The sequence below is a fragment of the Chrysemys picta genome, chromosome 4 (genome assembly GCF_011386835.1).
Source record: "Chrysemys picta bellii isolate R12L10 chromosome 4, ASM1138683v2, whole genome shotgun sequence".
Taxonomy (NCBI): domain Eukaryota; kingdom Metazoa; phylum Chordata; order Testudines; family Emydidae; genus Chrysemys; species Chrysemys picta.
This window is the reverse complement of record NC_088794.1, coordinates 22,036,606-22,057,740: the sequence shown is the minus strand read 5'-3', so window position 1 is coordinate 22,057,740 and position 21,135 is coordinate 22,036,606. Positions and strand designations below refer to the sequence as shown.

The 21,135-nt window shown below is 51.2% G+C and overlaps 1 long non-coding RNA gene across 1 annotated transcript in view; it reads left to right on the top strand.

Moving 5' to 3' along the window:
- LOC122173610 (uncharacterized) overlaps positions 1-16,810 on the top strand; it is a 50,081-nt gene extending 33,271 nt beyond the window's left edge. Inside the window, exon 4 of the long non-coding RNA XR_010600405.1 lies at positions 12,369-16,810. This is a non-coding gene — a long non-coding RNA (uncharacterized LOC122173610). The remainder of the gene's footprint in view (positions 1-12,368) is intronic.
- Positions 16,811-21,135: the final 4,325 nt, after the last annotated feature.

Below are 21,135 nucleotides of genomic sequence, written 5' to 3'. Positions count from 1 at the left end.
TCATTAATATGGAATGATGAGTGTACCTTCGGAAGAAATTTGGGATGCAATCTGAGGGTAACCTTGTCTTTAAAAAATATCGTATATGGTGGATGAGCCATGAGAGCTGCCATTTCTCCTGCCCGTCTGGCAGAAGTAATTGCCACTAGAAACGCAGTTTTCATGGAGAGGTGTAAAAGGGAGCACGTGGCTAGGGGTTTGAAGGGTTGTTGAGTTAGGGCAGACAGTACCAGATGAAGGTCCCAGGGGGTGGTTGGTTGTTTAATGTCTGGATATAAGGTTTGTAGGCCCTTGAGGAAACGCTTCGTAGTAGCGTGAGCAAAGACAGACATATCATCAACTCTGTCGTGGAAAGTCGTAATAGCAGCTAAATGGACCCTGATGGAGCTGAAAGAAAGGCCGGTTCGCTTAAGGCCCAAGAGATAGTCCAATATAAGCGGAAGAGGTACCGAGGTAGGAGAAAGGTGTTTGGCAGAACACCAATGTGTGAATCGTTTCCACTTTTGAAGATAGGTCTTGCGAGTAGATTGCGTTCTGCTATGTAGGAGCACCTCCTGAACTTGTTCGGAGCAATCTAATTCGCGTTGGGAGAACCACGTAGGAACCAGGCCTTGAGGTGAAGCATGGACAGGTTGGGGTGGAGAAAACGACCGTGCTGTTGAGATAGAAGGTTCGGAATAAGTGGCAGGGAGACTGGTGGTTGGATTGACATTCTGGTGAGGAAGGGAAACCATGGTTGTCTGGGCCACGATGGGGCAATGAGGATCACCTTGGCTCGATCCGTTCGTATTTTTATCAGGACCCTGTTGAGAACTGGTATCGGGGGAAACGCATAGAATAGGTTTCGATGCCATGAGATCATGAATGCGTCCCCCAGGGAACGTTTGCCCAGTCCTGCTCTGGAGCAGAAATTGAGACATTTCTTGTTCTTTGCAGTTGCAAAGAGGTCTATTGTAGGGTAGCCCCAGATGCTGAATACCTCGTGAATGGTTTTGTCGTCTATCTCCCACTCGTGTTCCCATGGGAAGCGTCTGCTCAGTTCGTCCGCTGTGGTTTTCATGATCCCGGGAAGATAAGCAGCTGATACCCGGATGTTGTTCAGAATGCACCAATTCCAGAGCTTCATCGCCTCTGTGCACAGCGAATGGGAACGAGCTCCGCCCTGCCTGTTTACGTAAAACATGCAAGCAATGTTGTCCGTCATTATGCGTACGTGATGATGTTTGATTAGTGGCAGGAAGTGACGGCACGCGTTGCGAATGGCTCGAAGTTCTAGTACATTTATGTGCAGGGAGGTCTCGGTTGGTGACCATAGTCCCTGTACTGTGTGATGAGACATATGTGCACCCCACCCTGTCATAGATGCATCGGTGGTCAGAATGCGTGATGGAGTCTGTTGAAGAAACGGGACTCCAGAACAAAGGTTGGAGTGGACGGTCCACCAGCGTAGCGAGCCTTTGACTGGAGTAGGCAGGGAGAGAGTCTTGTTTAAAGAATGCACATTCGGTTTGTAAACCGTTGCCAACCACGCTTGGAAGCACCTCATGTGCAGGCGTGCATTCTGGACGACAAAAGTGCACGAGGCCATGTGACCTAGTAGTTGTAGGCAGTCTCGGGCAGTTACCTGAGGGCTGTTGCAAATAGTTGTAGTCAGTTGTTTTATGGAATTGTAGCGATCGGGTGGGAGCGATGCCAGCCCGGTCCGAGAGTCGAGGTCTGCGCCTATGAACTGAAGGTGCTGGGTGGGGCGTAATGTGGATTTGTCTCTGTTTATTTGTAGGCCGAGAGAAAGAAAACACTCGACTGTGAGTCGTGTGAACCGGAACGCCTCGTCGAATGTTGAAGCTTTGAGGAGGCAATCGTCGAGGTACGGAAATATTATTATCCCTTGTCTCCTGAGGTGAGCAGTGACTACAGCTAGAAGTTTGGAAAAAGCACGGGGGGCTGTAGATAGTCCGAAGGGGAGTACCCTGTATTGGAAATGTGTGGAACCAAGGGTAAACCGGAGGAAACGTCTGTGGGCCGGATGTATAGTGACGTGGAAATAGGCATCTTGTAGGTCGAGGGCAGAAAACCAGTCGCCCTGCTCCAGCGCTGGGATTATGGTATTGAGGGTCACCATCTTGAACTTTTGTTTTTTGATGAATCTGTTGAGCCGCCTGAGATCGAGGATTGGTCGCCATCCCCCATTTTTCTTCTCTGTTAAGAAATAATGGGAGTAAAAACCCTTCCCTCTGTGTTGCTCTGGCACGACTTCTACTGCTCCCAGATGAAGGAGATGTTGCACTTCTTGGAGGAGTAGCTGCTCGTGAGAAGGGTCCCTGAAGAGGGACGGGGAGGGTGGGTGGGTGGGAGGTAAGGAGAGGAACGGGATGACGTATCCAATTGTAACTACCTCTAAGACCCACTTGTCGGAGGTAATGCTCCTCCATTGTTGGAAAAAAGGTCGTAGGCGGTGTCCAAAGATTGGTGTGTCGGCTGGAGTGAGGGCATTGTTTTCTAAACCCTCGACCAAGTTTTCAAATCTGCCTATTAGCTGATGGGGGTTGAGGCGCCCCTGTAGAGTTTGGGCGACGTCGCTGGAATCTTGGTCGTGGACGTTGCGGCTGTTGCTGTTCCTGCGGTCTATGGGAAGGTTGTGTAAATGCGGGATAACGTGGCCGTTGGTATGGTTGGTATCGATATTGTCGTCTCCTTGCCGTAGGTGTCTGGAGACCTAAAGACCGGAGGGTTGTTCTGGAGTCTTTCATTGAATGAAGCACTTCATTCGTGTTAGAAGCAAAAAGTTTGTCACCGTCGAAGGGGAGATCTTCAATCGTGTTCTGAACTTCTCGAGGAAAAAAGGAAGAGGAGAGCCATGAGCCCCGTCGCATGACTATCGCCGTAGCGGTAGATCTTGCCGCTGTGTTGGCTACATCGAGGGCTGCTTGGAGAGCGTATGTATTAGGAGACGGCACTGGATCAGTGTTGCGCCTGGTACAAGATGCCTTCATTCTGGACCTGCTCTGGACAGGGCTAGACCCCAATACAGTGCTGCCAACTCTCATGCTTTTATAGCAAGTTTCAGAATATTTGGTGGTTTGGTTAAAGTCCCAGCTCCTGGAGTCAGGTGAGAATCTCAGCTTTTGTTAAAAGGGGAAAAGGTAAGTTTCTAGCCCTCGCCACAGCAGAGAAGAGCTTGAAAACAGTACCCAAGTGCAGCTCAAAAGGCTCAGAAAACAGAAGGAAAGGAAAAAGAACCCAATATTCTTTTTTTTTTTAATTTCACAATTCATTTTCTTACCTTGGGCGTGTTCTCCAAGCTGCTTTGTTTGTGTCCGTCTTCACTGAGATGATTTTTTCCCAAACTGCATCAAATCTGTATTTTAACTATATACATGAATGTGAGCGTTTTGGACCTTTATACATAAAAAGAATCCATCGAGTCTATTCTTGAATTTATATTTGCCGTTCCATTTTGCCATTTCTAGCGATTTCTTATTTTGAACGGCGATGTCATAGAATTCCAGACAGGAATAGCTGAGGTTGCATCTAATGCAAAGTTCACATTTGACCACTTCAGTACTGAGGCGATTCCTCTAGTCAGTCTAAAGATTTGGTGGTGGGCAGACAGCTGCTGTGTTTTCAACAGTTTTGATCTGTTATCGCTTAAAACTGCAGAACTGGGAACACTGCAGTATCTTTATCTTGGACACCGAAACTTTTAACATTAGATATCCCAGTGCATTGTGCTAATAATGCAAATCTTTAGACCCACGTAAAACAAAAACCAGTAGATTAAATTCTTTTTCTGGCAACTGGCAAATCCATAAAAAAAACAACCCAGCCAGGCTGGTCAAATACTAGTGTAAATGGTGGATTCTCTGTAACTTGAAGTCTTTAAATCAAGATTTGAGGACTTCAGTAACTCAGCCAGAGGTTAGGGGTCTATTACAGGATGGGTGGATGAGGTTCTGTGGCTTGCAGTGTGCAGGAGGTCAGACTAGATGATCACAATGGTCCCTTCTGACCTTAAAGCCTATGAGTCTCACTATATGTCACTTGACTTTGTGTAAATACAATTCTGTGTAAATATACTCCACCCAGCAAAGGGATTGTAAAACTCTCCCATGCTGGACGCCCTTCTGTGCCAAACTCCTGACTGCCTGGAGAGCCAACTACAACTGAGTCAATTGCTGTGTATTCTAGCTACTTGGGCCTTACCTGTTAATTAATTACATGTATTGCGGTAGTGCTTCGGAGCCACAGCCATGGATCTATCGCGCTAGGTGCTGTACAAACAGGGAACAAAGATACAGCCCCTGCCCCAAAAGAGTTTGTAGTCTGCGCTAGTGCTTCCCCAGCGTGGGTCTAGCAGAGTTGCTAGCGACAGTAGACACAACCATGTCTGGCATTTTAATCATGTCATCTAACCCTGCTCTGAATTGCCACCCCTGGCAAAGCTGGACCCCCCCAAAACTAATGGCTTGTCTACACATGAAACTATTCTGGAATAAATTAGGGTGTGAATTTGAAGCAGATTATTCCTGATGAACTCCGTGCGTAGACAAACCCTTAGCGACAGATTTTCTACCGAGCTCGGCACATAGGGATTGAAGTCTGTTGAAAATCGAGCCTGACACGGTGGGAGTAGTGATGGTACTGCCGAGTGTGCATGTGCCCTTAGTACTCATGCTGGGTTTCGTGAATGGGAACAAGGGCCAAGGAGCTGGGTGGAGGGAATCAGTGAGAGTTGGGATGAAATGCATTGGCAGAGTCCACCTCCTGCCCAGGTCACAATCACCTGTTCTGTATGTTGGGGAGTAAACAGGGCAGATTTCTCCCCCTACCACAGTTGCCTCCCTGTGAAATGTTTCCATAGCACAACAAATCATTCAAGAATCTCAGGGGTAAATTCGGGGCTTTTCCGGCTGAGATCAAGGGTCAGACGTTTCACCAGTGAAACCCTGTCGGTCATCGGAATCAATCCAGGAATGAACTCAACCGCTCGGGCAGCATCTGTTCACATGGCTGATACCTCCTGTCCCGTGGGTTAAAATAGACTGAACAGCAGGGAAGCAGTTGCTGCATCAGTAATAGAGGTGGGGAAACTGTGGGGGCAACACCCAGGCCAGGGAGAGAAGGGGGCATGTGCTGCTTACCCAAGCCAAGTGGGGATGGACATCTCCCCTCTGTTTTGAGCAGCGATGGGGAAGCTGTGCTCATTCTGGGCTCTCCGTTACTTCATCCCTGACCCCCACCCCTGGAGACTGTTTCCTGCTCGGCATTCACTGATCTAACAGGTCTTTGCCATCTCCTGTGACAAACAGTGCCAGCCTCAGCTATGATGAAGCAGGGGGTGGAGGGACTTTGTGAAAAAACAAACAAACCAATCTTCAGCCAGCTTGCGCTTTAGGACAGAAACGAGGGAACATTTCCACGCTGCCAGCCAAGCCCAGAAAGCCTGCTGCATCAAAGAGACGCAAGGACTGAGGGACAGACCCAGAGACCAGGGAGAAGCGCAGGGGTCTCTGGGATTTCTCCTTCTCTCCCCTTCCCCCTCCTCCCTTGTATGTGAGTGAGCCGCCTGTTCTCCCACCACGGCTGCCAAAATACAGCGAGACAGGGTATAATTACAGACACTTACTGCGGCCATTACACCACCGGCGCGGGCTGCGCAAAGTGACACATGACCCGTCAACTCCTTATTCACGCCATTAAGGGGACTCATTAGCATCTTCGCTAAGAAGCAAAATTACCCTCACTGCTCATTTCAAGATGTCATAAATTTTAATTTAGGACCCAAAGATAGCACAATGGGAGCGAGCTGGCTCTCTCCGGCAGAGCCGCGCTGGCTGAGGGAGGTGGAGGGGACATGAAAGGGCTGGTTTGATAAAAGATGGTGGGTTTCTAAGGGGCAGAGATGGGGAAGGAGGGAGAGAGAGAGATGCCCACGGGTCTGGCAAGGAATTTCTCTCAGTCATATCCAAGCCCAGTGGGAAGGAGAAGCTGCTGAAGGCATCGGTGCTGCTCTCAGGTTCCCCACAGGATGTTCTCTCCAGGCCTCAGTGGTACAGATTCCCCCTTGAATATCAACAGGCCAACGCTGGACCCCCTTTGGAGAGGTTTTGTGTCAGCCTGGGCAGGGTGCCTCTCTCTCCCCTCAGAGCTTGCCAGGGACCGTACCAAGCTCTGCACCCCCAAACATGTTGCTGGGGTGCAGGGACATTAGTAGCAGGGGAGATGGAAGGGTGGTAAATAAAGGACAAGTTCCCTCTCCAACATTTCACTGGTAGGACCACAGGGCCTCAGCCAAAGGCAGGAAATCCTGAGTCTGGGTAGTCAAACCAGCCACTCCTCACGCAGCTGCCATTCAGAGGAGAAGGGCAAGGGAATGAGTTAAGGACGCAGCACAGGGACATGTCTTTGGACCAATGGGGATTCAGCAGGGTCCTGTGTTGGCTTTCCTTGTGTTCTGCTTTACATACCCAGTCAGTGTACAGCCTACCTTTCAGTGATACGAATGCCGGGGTGCGGTCTGTCAGGTCCTTTCATCCTGGGGGCTCTCAAAGCGCTTCACAATCAGAAAGCAAGGTGCGGGGGAGTGAGCTGAGGGCTGGGAGACAGGAGGTTCTGAGTCCTCATCCCAGCTCTGCCCCCAACTTGCTGTGTAACCCTAGGCAAATCACTTCCTCTTACTTGGTGCCTCAGTTTCCTTATCTCTAAAATGGGGATAATAATAATGACCCCCACTGTAGCGGGGCAGTTACTCCGCTCCTGGGGGAAAGGGTAGGCTGATTGGCCACCCCCAATCAGGCCACACCTGGCCCTGACATAAGGGCTAAGGGAGGCACTAGGTCACTCTCATTCCAGCTTAGGAGTGGGAAGGACCTAGCTGCCTGGGAGCATAGGGTACCTGGGGTTGAGCAGTGCTGGAGAAGGGCAAGAGGAGCTGGAGAGCTCCAGCCTGGCAACTCCCCAGGCTGAGGCCTTGTTTAAGGCCTAAGCAGGTACTGGGGGTGCAGCCCCGGGATAGGCAAAGGCAGCAGGTCTAACCCCCTTGCCAACGATGAGTGGCCATTACAGACTGCAGTTTGCTCCAGAGAAAGGGGGGCTAGATGACGACTGGCAGTAGCCACTGAGGCAAGATGGGCATAGGGGGAGGGGGTTCCCTTGGGAAGGGAGACCCAGAGTGTGGAGGCACTGCTGTGGGGCAGCACTCTAAGGTAAGGGGCACTGGGGTCCAGGAGGGACACTGGGCCTGTGGCAGGTGAGACACCGGCCAGCAGGGAGCGCTCTGAGGCTGAGGAGCTAATTCCCAAGGCAACCAGCAGGAGATGCCATGCTGGTGAGTCCACACTGCTACACCCAGACATACAGGAATCTGTGAGGGTTAATTACATGCAGCCACATGGCCAAAAACAGAAGCAATAAATACAAATTACTAGCCACCAGTGAAAATGCTGAGTTAGATGCTCGTCTGGTATGTAGCTCCATCTATTTCCGTGGAGTGACTCCAGGATCTGGCCCCTAACCTTGAAGGGCTGTAGTGTAGGTATGGCCAAGCTGGATAAGTGCCAAGGTGGGCCAGATGGCAGCTACAGTACCTCGGGGAGCACTGATGTGGGTAATCAACCTGAGGGGTCACTAGTGTCCCTCCTGGCCCGAGGCTGAACAGGCGGTCTCCATAGCTCTCCAAATTCCTGCCAGCCAGGGGCTGGGCTGGGAAAATCAAACCTAGGCCTTCCATGGGGCACTGCTCATCAGGATGGTCGAGGAGCCCCCTTCTTACTCTTTAATAGCTTGGCCTTTTTTAACACCCTTTTCCCCCATGACTCCCTCTCGGGTGGCTAATCTCTCAGACACCATTAAGGTGCCAGTGGGTCCAGATTTTCTCAAGAGCCCAGGGCCTGGTTTTCAAGTGCTCAGCCCTCAGATCAGGGGCCTGTTTTTTTCCAAGGGTTCAGCACCCGGCATGCTGATCAAAGCCACTGCTGAGCCCGGCAGCATGTTCTGCTCCCACAATACTGCAACAGCCCCAGCGTGGCATCAACTGTCTTGATTTCTACACCCATCAGGCCAGGTGGGTGTAGAAATAGGGACCATTTCTTCAACTGCAGTAGAGTTACCCCCGGTCAAATGCAGGAGCAGATGTATCTAAAGATAATTAAGCCTTCGATTCTGAGGCCTTCATCTGCCACCTTTCAACCCAATGGAACATCTACAAGGTAGTTATGAAGCTTCCCGTCTCAGCCAACACCATGAAATACTGGGGGGAAGGTCCTGGAAGGTATTACAGACCCACAAATAGCTTTGAGAAGGCCAAGTGGGCTACTAAAATAGCCTCTTCACTGTTGGTTAAAACTAGTGCAGGAATGGAAGAGAGAAATGGATACATGCAAAGAACCAGACAAGGCAAGGATGGAGTGGAGAGGCTGGGGAAGGAGCAGAGAGAAATGGAAGGGGATGTGTGAAAAGAGAGAGGCCTGGGGGCAGGGATGGACACAGGGAGACGGAAAGGAGGAGAAATGAGAGGAGAGGGTATGAGGAGGGATAGCAGGAGGTGGGGGTGTTTAATCTATGTATAACTATGCGGCCATCAAGATCTAAGACTGCAGAACAAAATGCTCCTTCCCGGCCCTGATGGGATTGGGGGCTTGTCTCCAGAAGGAAATGGACTGCAGTGGCTATTCCAGATTAGTTCCCTGTGGGGATACAATGTTCCGGAATAAAGGTGATTTTATTCCAGAATAATTACATCGCTTTGCAAGTGCACTCATTTTTCCAGACGAGTATCCATATGGGGAGCTATTTTGGAGTAGCTCTTGCCGAATAGCTTCGGCCGCAAGGGCTATTCCAGTCCATTTCCCCTGTAGACAAGCTCTTAATAACAGGTTCCAAAAACCAAAAGAACCTCTAAGCATTCTCCCAGCCTAGACTTTGAGGTCACACCCACCCAGACACACACTGGCACACACGACATTCTGCATGTCACCCATGCCAAGAGGAACTGCAGTTTCCCAGAGAGAAGGCAGTTTAATTCCCGGCTTCTCCCCCCGCCACACCCCCAGTCCTCCTCACTCTCTCCCGCCTACACCTGCCAACTTGAATATTCATGACATATAAGACACACCTACCCTCTTCTCCCCCCCCCCCCCATAGAGACACACTGCCAGGACAGAACGCAATTACGGGCCTCTTAAACTTTACCAGCTACCAGGATCCGTGATTAATGAGTTGAAATGTCCACATCTTTAAAAAACAAGGGGGAAAGGTTTAGAAAAAAGCAACTCCAATTACAGGCAGCTGAGGGAATTTGGCCCCCTCCTGCACTATAAGAACATATATCCAGAAAGGTTATGTTAATTTCTAATGTACAAGGCTCTAATTAATTTCAGTGGCTGGGTGGATTAGCGGAGAGTGTAAATTTCAGCCTCGGCTTGGACTGCAGATAAACTAACACCAGGGAAGGCTATGGAGCAAGGGACTCTGGTCTGAAGCTATTGCTGGGTTCCCAGGGACCAATTGGAGTTAGAGCCGGCTAAAAAGAATAAAAATCTTTTGGGCGTGTGAGTGTGGATTCAAAATGCTTCTCTGCTGCAAGTACCATTGTCCCTGCTTGACAGAAGAGGAAACTGAGGCACAAAGGGGCAACGCCTTGCCCAAGGTCACATAGTGCAGGACAGAACCCAGGAGTCCTGTGTTCTGTGGACCATGCTGCCCCCTCACAAAACGTGCTGGGCGGAAGGAGGGATGACATTAGAAAAGGGGTTTAGACAAATCTTAATGTACTTTAAAAGGGTAAGTTTCATTAACTCTGATTTACAGATGGGGGAAACTGAGGCACAGAGAAGGGAAGAAACTCCCCCAAGGTCGCACAACCTGCCAGTGGCAGTGCCAAGAATCCCAGAGTCCCAGTTCCTAGGTCTATGTCCAGTGAGCCATGTTACCTGTTGGGGAGCGGGGCTGCTTGAAGATGCACCCAAGGCTGAGGAGAGTTTATCTGGAGGCCCCAGAGACCATCCTAACAGGGAGCCTCACACCCTTTGCAATGTCCTGAGCACCGCTCCCACTTGAGGGGCACTTGGGAAACAGGGGCCTCCGATATCACAGCTGCCTGCACAGTCACCCGCAGCGAGGAGACCTGCTCCCCGGAGAGTAGGATGTCCCGGCAGAGACGCACGGGCAGGGGTCAGAGAACTATGTGAGGAGGAGCTAGCTGCTCAGATCACCCTGCTGTACCTGCAAGTCAGGGGCAGGGCAGCCAGGAGGACATCCAGGGCAGATGCCTACGCTGCAGCCTCAAGCAGGGGCATCGCTGAAAGTGGGCCACAGCCTACCCAAGCCCGTGTAAAGTTCACCCGCTCCGGCCTCGTGCCCCCTGCCTGCTACCCAGCTCAACATGTCCACCTGGCCCGCTCCCCTCTGCAGCCAAAGCCGGGTCATCGGGGCTCCTGTCCCATCCCAGCACCCTCCCCTTGGCAGACACACCTGGCCAGGCATGGGGCAGCTCTGGAGTGGGGCTGGTGGGGAAGATGTGAGGCAAGGGCAGGAAGAGAGCCTGTCCGACTCCAGGGATCTGGACAGGTGAGCAGTCACCTCCGGACACAGCAGCGTGTCCCTTCCCTACTGCCTCTCTGCTCCCAATACCCTCTTCCTCCACCAGCCACTGCTTCCCCAAGCTCACCCATGCCTCTGCCCCTGAGACAAACATGAAGTCCCTCCTTCCCCTATGCAGGAATAGGGGAGTTCAGTCACTCACCCCCTGGACGTGCCCCGGGGACAGTTCATCGCCCATGCACCACAAATTGGGAGTCCACCAAATTTCCACTTCTAGCTGTACCACTGCTCAAGCCTACCACAGGGCAGCGCTTAGAGCTTGCAGCAGTCTATGGTGTACCTCTAGGTCACTGGCAAGGGCAGTGTCAGGAGATCGCAGTACAGATCCCTGTGCTGTAACCGGGGTGTGTGTGTGTGTGCGTGTGAGAGAGAGAGCTGGACTACACGTGTTGCTGATCACAATGGAGATGCTGTGGCAGAGTTGGAGGTGGGGCCGAGGGGAGTGGTGCTGGAATAACAGGTCTTTTGGAGGTCAGGACAGAGCTGCCAGGAGGTGGGTCAAGATTACAGGTGCATTGGTAGAGCTGGAGCGGGTAGGGAGCCAGAAGTGGGACATCCCTGGGAGGGTCAGGATTGAGGAGCATGGATAGAGCTGGGGTAGGGGGGCAGGAATGGAATAGATGCGGGGTGCGGCAGGTTAGGATTGAGGTGCGGGGGACAGGACGTCAGTGATGGGATCTTGCCAGGGCAGGACTGAGCTGGGTGGGGTGGGACGGGACACATGCATGCCCCTTGCTTCCAGCATGCCTTTCCCTCACCGCTGCTTTCTCTACCACTTCCAGATACATACCCATATTTTTATTATATATATATATATATATATATATAAACCCTCCAAAGTCACTTCCTAAAAGATAAAAATAAGGACGGCCTCTGCCATCTATGGCTTGGGTGAGACCATAATGAAAGGGTTTGAGCCCAGCAAGGCCGGAATGTGTGGCCTTGAAATACAGTAAGTTTTGAAAGGAAAGAAAAGGCTCCATTATTCTTGCATTAAACTCTCTCTCCCTCTTGCTCTCGCTCGCTCCCTCTGTCAGTCTTCCGTTCGCTCGCTGCCTTTCCCCCAGCCTCTCGGAAGACAGATCGTTCCCTTAATCACTCTGGAAAAGAACCCCAAGCCGATATAATATTATAATTAATTAATTCACTAAAAAGGTATTAAATTTCTTTTCCCCCCTGTGGATATTATCTGAATTCATTGACCTTTAGAAAAATCACCCTCTAATTGTAACCAGGTTCAAGTGCATTTCCAGCCTGTCCCTTTTACATTAATAATATCTTCCAGGACTCCGCTATGCTGCTTAAATATTGTATAAATTTCACTGCCCCCTCAAAAAGGAGAAAGGCATGAAATGAAAACTACAGGCTGATTAAACTGGCTCTGGAATGTGGGGGAAAAGAAGGAAAGAATTCCAGTTCGGACTGTGGGATAGACAGACACCCTCCCCCACTGAGCTTAGGCCAAGGAATCCACTGGATGCTATGTCCCAAACCCCCAATTTCCCAAGAGTTGGTGGGTCCAAGATCCTAGGACCCCAAGACCCATCTTTCCAGTGCAAATTTGAGTCCAAGGTTCCTGGAATTCCAGCTTTCCTAAGGGCCAAGGATACTGGGGCCAGTGACCCAGCTTGCTAGAGGGACAAATGTACTGGGATCTCAATGGTTGTCTCTGCTACAGTACCCAGCACAATGGGGCCCCAATCTCAGTAGGAGCCTCTAGGTGCTACCGTAATCGATATACAACTAATTTTGAGACCTTGTTTCCCCAGGAGTCGAGGATCCTGGATCTAGGGATCTCCACTTGCCCGTGAGCAGAGGACACCAAGTTCCCATTTTCCAAGACTCCAAGCCAAAGTCCAGTGTCTGGATTTTTTGGTGTGTGCTTCTGCAGTCAGAAAAATGATGGTAAAGATGGCATCAAGGGGTCCTCTGTTCATTCTCTCTCAATAATTCCAGAGCCGTTTTGCTCAACTGACAAGCCAACAAGTGATTCCTCCAGAGGCCAGTGCGGTAAGCCTCAGCCCAGGATCCGAAAATCCAGCTGGGTTCTTTCTGACTATCATCAAATATAATCCCTGGGCCAGATCCTCAGCTGGCGTTCATCAGCACAGCTCCACTGAATCCAATCTGGCTTTGTGTGTCTCTTTTACTGCACCCATCCCTGTAGTACCTGAGCCCAGCATCACCAGCTCTAAGGATTCTCCAGGCTGTGTTTAGCGCTCAGCTCTGCTCATCATGCATGACGCAAGGCAGAGCAAGGTTGGCTGAGGTCTGCTGGTTTTGGCACTGCAGGGCCCTTTTCTAATTGTCACTAGACTCGGCCCCAAAAGTCACACAGAGGCGCTGGTAGATTAAGCGGGATCAGGACATTTTTAATGTTAACACTCTGCAATTATACAGCCTCTTCCACCTGAGGAGCTCCAGGTGCTAATCAGTCAAATAGCAATTAATTTACCCTCCCTGTCAGTAGGATTATCGTCATCCTCATTTTGTGGATGGGAAAACCGAGGCACGGATTGATTAAGGGACTTGCCCAAAATCGCACAGTGAGTCAGTGGCAGAGCTGAGGGGCTGGGGAAGGGAGGGGTCTTGATTCCCAGGCCAGTGCCTTTTCCACCAGGTCATCCTTACTCTCTGTCTCGATGTCTTCTGAACGGCACTGTTAAGCCTGAGCCTTAGTGCCCTCTGAAATATACATAGGCATCTCAGTAAGAGAGCAGCACTTAGGTGCTGGCAAACTTTCCAGAGACATTGCTTGAAGGCAGCTGCTCTGTTTCAGAAGGCATCAGGCATGTGGCAAGGGTTGCAATGGAAGGTACAACAGTGATTGGAGGACAGCGAGCAGAGCAATGGTTAACTAGTCTCAGGCAGGGCCGGCTCTGGCTTTTTTGCCGCCCCAGGCAAAAAAGCCTCCGGCCGCCCCCCCAGCGCGGCAGGGGAGGGCGGCCGGAGCCCCGGGGGGAGGACGGCGAGTCCCGGTCGGGGCTCCGCTCTCCCCGGCGGCGAGTCCCGGTCGGGGCTCTGCTCCCCCCAGCAGCCAGAGCGCGGGGGGGAAGACGGCGAGCCCGCCGCGGCTCCGCTCTCCCCGGTGGCCAGAGCGCCGGGGGGAGGGCAGCGAGAGGGGCTTGGGATCATCCCGGGTATCCTGTTTTTTTGTACCACAGAGGTGGCATCCCTAGGCCTGCTTGCGCTGCAGTAAGAAACAGACCCAAGCCAGAGAGCTATGATCTAGGTCTAAACAATTCCTACCAAAAAACAGCTGGCCTCTGTGATGGCAGCCTCAGCAAAGGGGCCAAAGACTGAATGTGCTATATACACAATATCCCACCTACCCAGAGGAGATGTCTCCAGGTTAAGGTTGAGGTGCACTGGCAGGGCCATCGGGGGGGAGGGAGGGGAGCTTGCCCTGCCACCAGCCATGTTGTATGGCTCTCATAGAATCAGGGTTCGAAGAGACCTCAGGAGGTCACCTAGTCCAACCCCCTGCTCAAAGCAGGACCAACACCAACTAAATCATCCCAGCCAGGGCTTTGTCAAGCCTTAAAATCCTCTAAGAATGGAGATTCCACCACCTCCCTAGGTAACCCATTCCAGTGCTTCACCACCCTCCTAGTGAAATAGTGTTTCCTAATATCCAACCTAGACCTTCCCCACTGCAACTTGAGACCATTGCTCCTTGTTCTGTCATCTGCCACCACTGAGAACAGCCGAGCTCCATCCTCTTTGGAACCCCCCTTCAGCTAGTCGAAGGCTGCTATCCAATCCCCCCTCACTCTTCTCTTCTGCAGACTAAATAACCCCAATTCCCTCAGCCTCTCCTCATAAATCACGTGCCCCAGCCCCCTAATCATTTTCGTTGCCCTCCACTGGATTCTCTCCAATTTGTCCACATCCCTTCTGTAATGGGGGGACCAAAACTGGACACAGTACTCCAGGTGTGGCCTCACCAGTGCCAAATAGAGGGGAATAATCACTTCCCCCTATCTGCTAGCAATGGTCCTACTAATACAGCCCAATATGCCATTGGCCTTCTTAGCAACAAGGGCACACTGCTGACTCATATCCAGCTTTTCATCCACTGTAATCCCCAGGTCCTTTTCTGCAGAACTGCTGCTTAGCCAGTCAGCCCCCAGCCTGTAGCAGTGCATGGGACGGACAGATGCCTATACTCTCCAGGGGTGTCAAGTTGGCACTTCCCCCGGTACTACGTTCCCTGCTCTCTAAGTCCCCACCAGACGTAGCGCTGGAAGCAGTCTCAGAGGGATGCTGAGCTTGCCTCGTCCATCTCTTGCGTCATCCGTTTCTGCTCCAGAGAGGTTCACGTGAGCTGCTGTTCCAGCTGCCTTTCCTGGCCTCCGTACCTGGGCCTCATTTTCTGTCAGCGCCAATTCTACTGCAGCACGCGCTCCTTCCCAACCCTTTGCCTGATGAGTCATAATCCTTTCGTCTCCGGATCTGCTGGTGTCACTGGCGGGTGGCAAGTTGCTACTGGGACTCTGCTTGTTATTCCTATCTCTTCAATAAGCCTGGCTGTAATTAAGCTGTCTACAAGCTCCATGTTCGCGAGCAGAATCCTAATGCCTTAAAAAGCCACATATGGTAAAACACTGGGCCAAATGCCTCTGCAGCGTAACTCCATTGGAGCCATGGACTCACCCGGAGAATCAACCTGACTCCTTCTCTTTGGAAGCAATTCTGGACTGAGATCAGATATTTTCTCATCTCTCGCTCTCTCTTTATTACCCACGGAGATTTACAGGCAAAGAGCTACTCTTGTTTCTTCAAAGCCAGTCCGGCTTTGCTGCCTATTCCCCACCTGAAAATGTAATCCCCTGTTTGTGACCTCATTGCAACCGTTTCCACAACAACCCCCGGTGATGTCACCAACAGAGGATTATGACTTCAGGCAGGGAAGGAGCAGCCGGAGCAGATTTACTCGGCAGCTAAAGGGGCTCATCTTTAGCCAGAAAGAAAGGCGGGTGAGGGTGGGTGAAGGGGAGGAAAATACAGAAATGCCACAAGACCTAGAATCAGAATGGCTTCCTGAAGGCATCTCTGGCCCTTCAAACCCAGGTTCTAAGATCCATCAACTCTCAATGAGATAGTGAAAACCAGCCCCCAACCCTGTCACACGTGGATTGGCCAATTCCGCAGTGACACTTCCTCAGGATAACATTGGTCTTCCCCAAATAGGAGATCATTGCAGAGCCACGCAGCCCAGGCCTGAGGTCCCGTCTCTCAGTCCTTACTCAGGCATGACGTCCGTTGTCTTTAAAGACCTGAGTGTTTGGCCCACAGAATCAGAGCTTTGAAGTGCCTCTTAAGTCATCTCCGTGTCCCCTGGCTGTGGGATTGCTGCCACCAGGATACTGTCCTTTGCTTTGTCCACTCCAGTTTCCTGAGTGTGACTTTATTAGACTTCAAGGGGGCTGATTCTAGAGGTAAAGCTCCTAGAGTGACCAGAGTGTGTGGAAAAATTGGGACAGGGTGGGGAGTAACAGGAACCTATATAAGAAAAAGCCCTAATTATCGGGACAGTCCCTATAAAATCAGCACCTCTGGTCACCCTACTGGGCACGATTCTTCTCCTACTCTGGCATAAATGAAGAGTAACTTCAATGAAACGGATGGAGTTGCACTGATGCAGAGCTGACATCAGTGATATCAGAATCAGGCCCCTTGTACTACACCGTCCCGCGCAGTGTGAGGCACAAGCAGGCCTTGGGATCTCAGAAACAAAAATGAAGGAAAACTTTCTAGTCTAGCACCTGTTTCCGGTTTACAGAAGCGATCCCATCAAAGCTAGGGAGAGATCCTAGAGTGTACAAATATCTGCATGCTTTGGACTCTGTCTTCCCCAAGTTATTAGCCAAGATAGTCTGGGATGCAACCCCATGCTCTGGGTGTCCCTAGCCTTGGTTTGCTAGAAGCTGGGAGTGGACGACAGGGAATGGATCCCTTGATGATGCCCTGTTCTGTTCATTCCCTCTGAAGCACCTGGCACTGGCCACTGTCAGAAGACAGGATACTGGGCTAGATGGACCATTGGTCTGGCCCAGTCTGTTCGTCCTTATGTTCCTAAAAGCAGATCATAACCCTTGGAGTGCCAGGAGGAAGAGGAGGCTCCCCGGAGGCTAAACATGCCCAAGGGCAAACAGCATAACTCCCTGGCAGAGTAAAGAGTTTAAGGGGCTGGTGTCCCATGTGATTTATACACTTGTGCCTTTAAGAGGTGGGGGTGGGATAGGGTAGGGATTCAGCCGCCAGAACTCAAGGAGAGGGGAGTGCTTTTGCCGTCGATCCCAAGGCAGGCTAGCAACCCAAGGATATATCCAGGGATGGCTTTGTACAATCCTCACTAAAACCCATGCTGCTGGACCTTCACTGCTATTTTTAGTACAGGTATGCCTATCCAAGCAGTGCCATCTCCTTGGGTTTCCTTCCTGGGCCCCATTTGGGTAGAATCCCAGGCCTGGAGGAGTGACATTGTGATCCAACAATATTGTAGTACATGAAGCATTTCACTTCCACCCCTTGTTGCAAGGAAGCGTCGGCTTTGCTCGTACTCCCAGCTTCCAGGGCTCCAGTCCAGCAGCCCCTCTGCTCCCCGCTGGCCTATTTCAAAACCAGGCATCTTTCAGGAGCAACGCGTTCCTCCCTAGATGTGCTGGCAGTTTACACAAGTTGATTTTTAAACTCTCAGAGCCTGATTTTTCAGAGGTGCCAAGTACCCACACTCCAAAGGGAGCTGCAGCTGCTCAGCGCCTCTGGGGAAAAAATTCAGACTCTTCGTCTTCTGTTGTCTCCAGTCAGGTTTATTTTTAACCCTCCCATCTTTGCAATAGATGGCTCCCATCCTGACACCTCATCTGGCCTTGGGAGGGAAAGGGGGAGCACATAGGAAACAGCTGCAGAATAGGGGTGTTTGGGATAGTCTGATACCGCTCAACAGAAACCTCTCTGCCTTGTGGGTGGGGGGCTCTCTTTCCTGAACTGTGTGTCCCTGTCTCTAATACAATGCCTCCCTGTGCTCCCCATAGCTCTCTGGGAAAGGACCTGGCCTGGCACAGAGACCTGGCTTTCCAAATCTCCACCAGTAAGGACCTCAATCTCTCTTCTCGCTGCCTGCCCCCCACCACTGCTGTTCCTGCTCCCCTCTACGGCTCCTGCCTGGGTAGTTATGGTTGAGCCCTTTGTCTCAAACCCTGAGCAATCCCGTGTCCATTCAAGGTTGAGCTGGCTGCCCATGAATCAGAGCTAAACTTGGGAGCCAATCCCACCCACTCTCCCCGTCTACCAGCCCAGAGTTGAGACATCCTTCTTGAAAGACTGTGACCTCATAGCTTTCTCCATGAAAACACATTGTGACATCATCATCCTCCCCCTGACTACCTGTTGTGACCTCATACCCATCTCGATGACAACAGGCTGATACTGAACTTGGGTCAGTGGCCAAGGAGACGGGCTTTTGCGGGGGGAGGGGGGCAGTGGTGCATGGAATGTATGTGACTGAAGAGAACTTAAAGCATCTCAGTACAGCATGGTTTGAAGTACTTGCAGGGCTGTTCCTTTGACATGCTGCCCCCTCGTGTACCCGGTGGGCATAGCATCCATGTCATCACCAAACCCACTATCACAGAAGCAGGGAAAGATGGTGGCAAGCCATAGGAGAGGGATTGGAGCAAGAGTGGCAGCCATCTGCCTTGCACCAAGGAACAAAGAATTTGTCTACACTAAGGAGTTGGATTGGCAAGAGGTAGATACACTGCTAGCTGAACCATTCAGTGCAAACACTTACCACAGACGTGTTGCACCAGTACAAGTCACTTTCTAGACCAGGGGTTTGCAACAGTGCAGCGATTTCAGTTAAAGAGAATCCAAGTGCAGGAAAGTCCTTTGACACCGAGCAGGTGTGGTGGCAGGGCCCAGAGAGATGCCCCCCGTGGTACTTGTCCCAGTACTGAGAGGGCTAGCTCAGAATTCAGTGAGCCTGATTCATCTCCTACCAGGGTAACATTCCCACCTGCACTAGAGAGGTACAGCACTGTGAGAGGAGGGCTAGGCCTAAAGAGAACAGAGGAAGAGGAGATTCAAGAGAAAATGTGCCCTTGATCAACCAGGGCTAGGCTGGTCACTAACAGAGGTGACTGACCTTACAGATCCAGCCAGGATAATGGGCCAAATCCTAGCTGCTCTTCTCTGGTTTTCCTCCACGTCTTCTCAGGACTTATTTGGGGACAGTTATGCCCCCTCCTTGCCCCATTGGTTTCCAGTGGGAATTTGTGGATTTTTCACCCCCTCCCCGAGGAGTGAGATAGCTAAGCTGACCTGGTGTAGACCAGGTCTAAGGACTCTTGCCTAAGTAAGGGCAGATTAAGAACTGCATGGGGGGGGGGGGGATCTGATGCTGGGCCAGTGTGCATTTCCCTTGGCAAAGCCAATACACTACTGTCCTGCAAAGTACTAGGGTCTATCCTGTTTCCCACCTAACCATTACCATTGTTTTGCCGAAGCTCTCTCCAAGAAGGGGTGCAAACCAGCTCTGCCCTGTGACAGCGGGCAAGTCACTTCCCCTCTCGGTGCCTCTTTCCTCTCCAGCCTTTGTCTCTCTTCTCTAATTAGACTGAAAGTTCTTTGGGGCAGGGACAATCTCTTGATTTAGTTGGGGATTGGTCCTGCTTTGAGCAGGGGGTTGGACTAGATGACCTCCTGAGGTCCCTTCCAACCCTGATATTCTATGTTTCTTGTGTAAACACAGCACCTTGCACAGTGGGGCCCTGACCTTCATTGGGGCCTCCAGGTGCTACCTTACTATTGCCAATAATACACTAAGAGAGTTATAGCACAGTGGGGCCCTAATCTCAGCTGGGATGTGTCACGCGGGGGCAGACAGCCCAGTTTTCCCACACTGCACCATGAACAAAGGGCTAGAGCAGCCATGTTTTGGGAGGGCGCTAGGAAATCTGGGATATGGTTGATTGAACTCAGTTCTCCATACCACAGGGCGGACGCTGATAGGGCCTGGGCTCCAAATTTCTTAACGTAAGAATATGCGGTGTGGATGCTCAAGCTCTGGGCTTGGAAACACAGGGTCCATAGACTCAAGTCCCATTAACCCTGGGGCTTACATTGCCAGGTAGATATATCCACAGATCAGGGTGAGATTTCACACAGCCCAGACCACCTCCAGTTCAGCTCATCACGTCTGTCCACAGCATGGAGCTGTCGCCATGTGACACTGCCCAGCACAATAACAAGGGGCCAAGAAAGCGTTACCAGGTGTGGCCTTGCAGTCACTACTTGTTCAGTACCCAACAGCTTCCATTGCCCTCAATGGGGATGGGAGGGAGGGGATTCCCCGTGGTTCTCAGTGGGGGGAGGGGTTCCCTATTGTTCTCAGTGGGAGCTTCAGGATGCTGCATAGCCCTTTGGAAACTGACCTATTTATTCACATGGTGTTTTCTTTTGTGTTCTTTTGAGACTCTGTCCCTAGTTGTCCAATGGAGCTGAGTGACTAAGGGGAGTTTCTAGCCAGGTGACATGCATCCAGCTAGTAGAGATGGCCAGGGGTCCCCAACACCAGAGTCAGAGCCAAACGTCAGCTTTCCCAGGGTTTGGATCCAGAGTTTGGGTCCCCCCTCTCTATCGATTACTGGATTGCAGTCGCTCCCTGAGGCCCCAGCCACGACCATCAAAGAGCTTCAATGCACTAGGCTCCATCAACAAATAAAACAAGGGAAATGGGGCTGACATCATTCAAACAACATATTGGGTTGATTCTCCCTGGCTGATGCCTTGCATGGGCATTTACCCCTGTACCCAATGGGGGTAAAACACCCCCAACTCATAGCACCCACAGGCACACCCACTTTGCACTGGTGCAAAAGACTGCTGGAAAAGCACGATCGGGCCGGATCAGGGAGCCCTGGTCTCCATTGCCCCGTGTAGTCATTTATACCTGTGCAAAAGGAGACCATTGTGATTCACACACACTTTGCACAGGTGCAAAGAGCTTACACAAGCTACAGGAGAAACTGTGGATCTGGCTTAAAGCCCCACCACCACCCTCACCGTGTCAGCATTGCTTCCTGGTCCCAGAATGCCCTCCAAGGAAGAGAACAGCAACACAACTCCTACCCAGCACGCCACCCATGTATCCCTGCAGGGGAGTTAATAAGAATTGCAACCCCAACTCGCACACTCCTGCCTTTTTATATCCTAGCTGGAGCCTTGACACTGATTTTTTTTTTCTCTCCTTTGGATGGCTCGTATGTAGTAATTAAGAGCCCTTCTCTCCCGCCTGCCCAAGTTCCCCATCTTTGGCAGCTGTTGTTTAACTGAAGGAAACCCCCTTTCGTCCTCTCCTCCCCCCCCCCCCCCCCCGCCTTTCTGAACGTAAAGGGATGACAGCGCTCCAAGCCAGGGTCTTTTGCATTTCTGAGTTGGTTCTATTAATTGGAAGGAGGGTTAAGAATCTGCAAGGTCGTTTCAATCTACATCTGACCTTCAGAGTAATCCTCTATGCCAACACCAGAG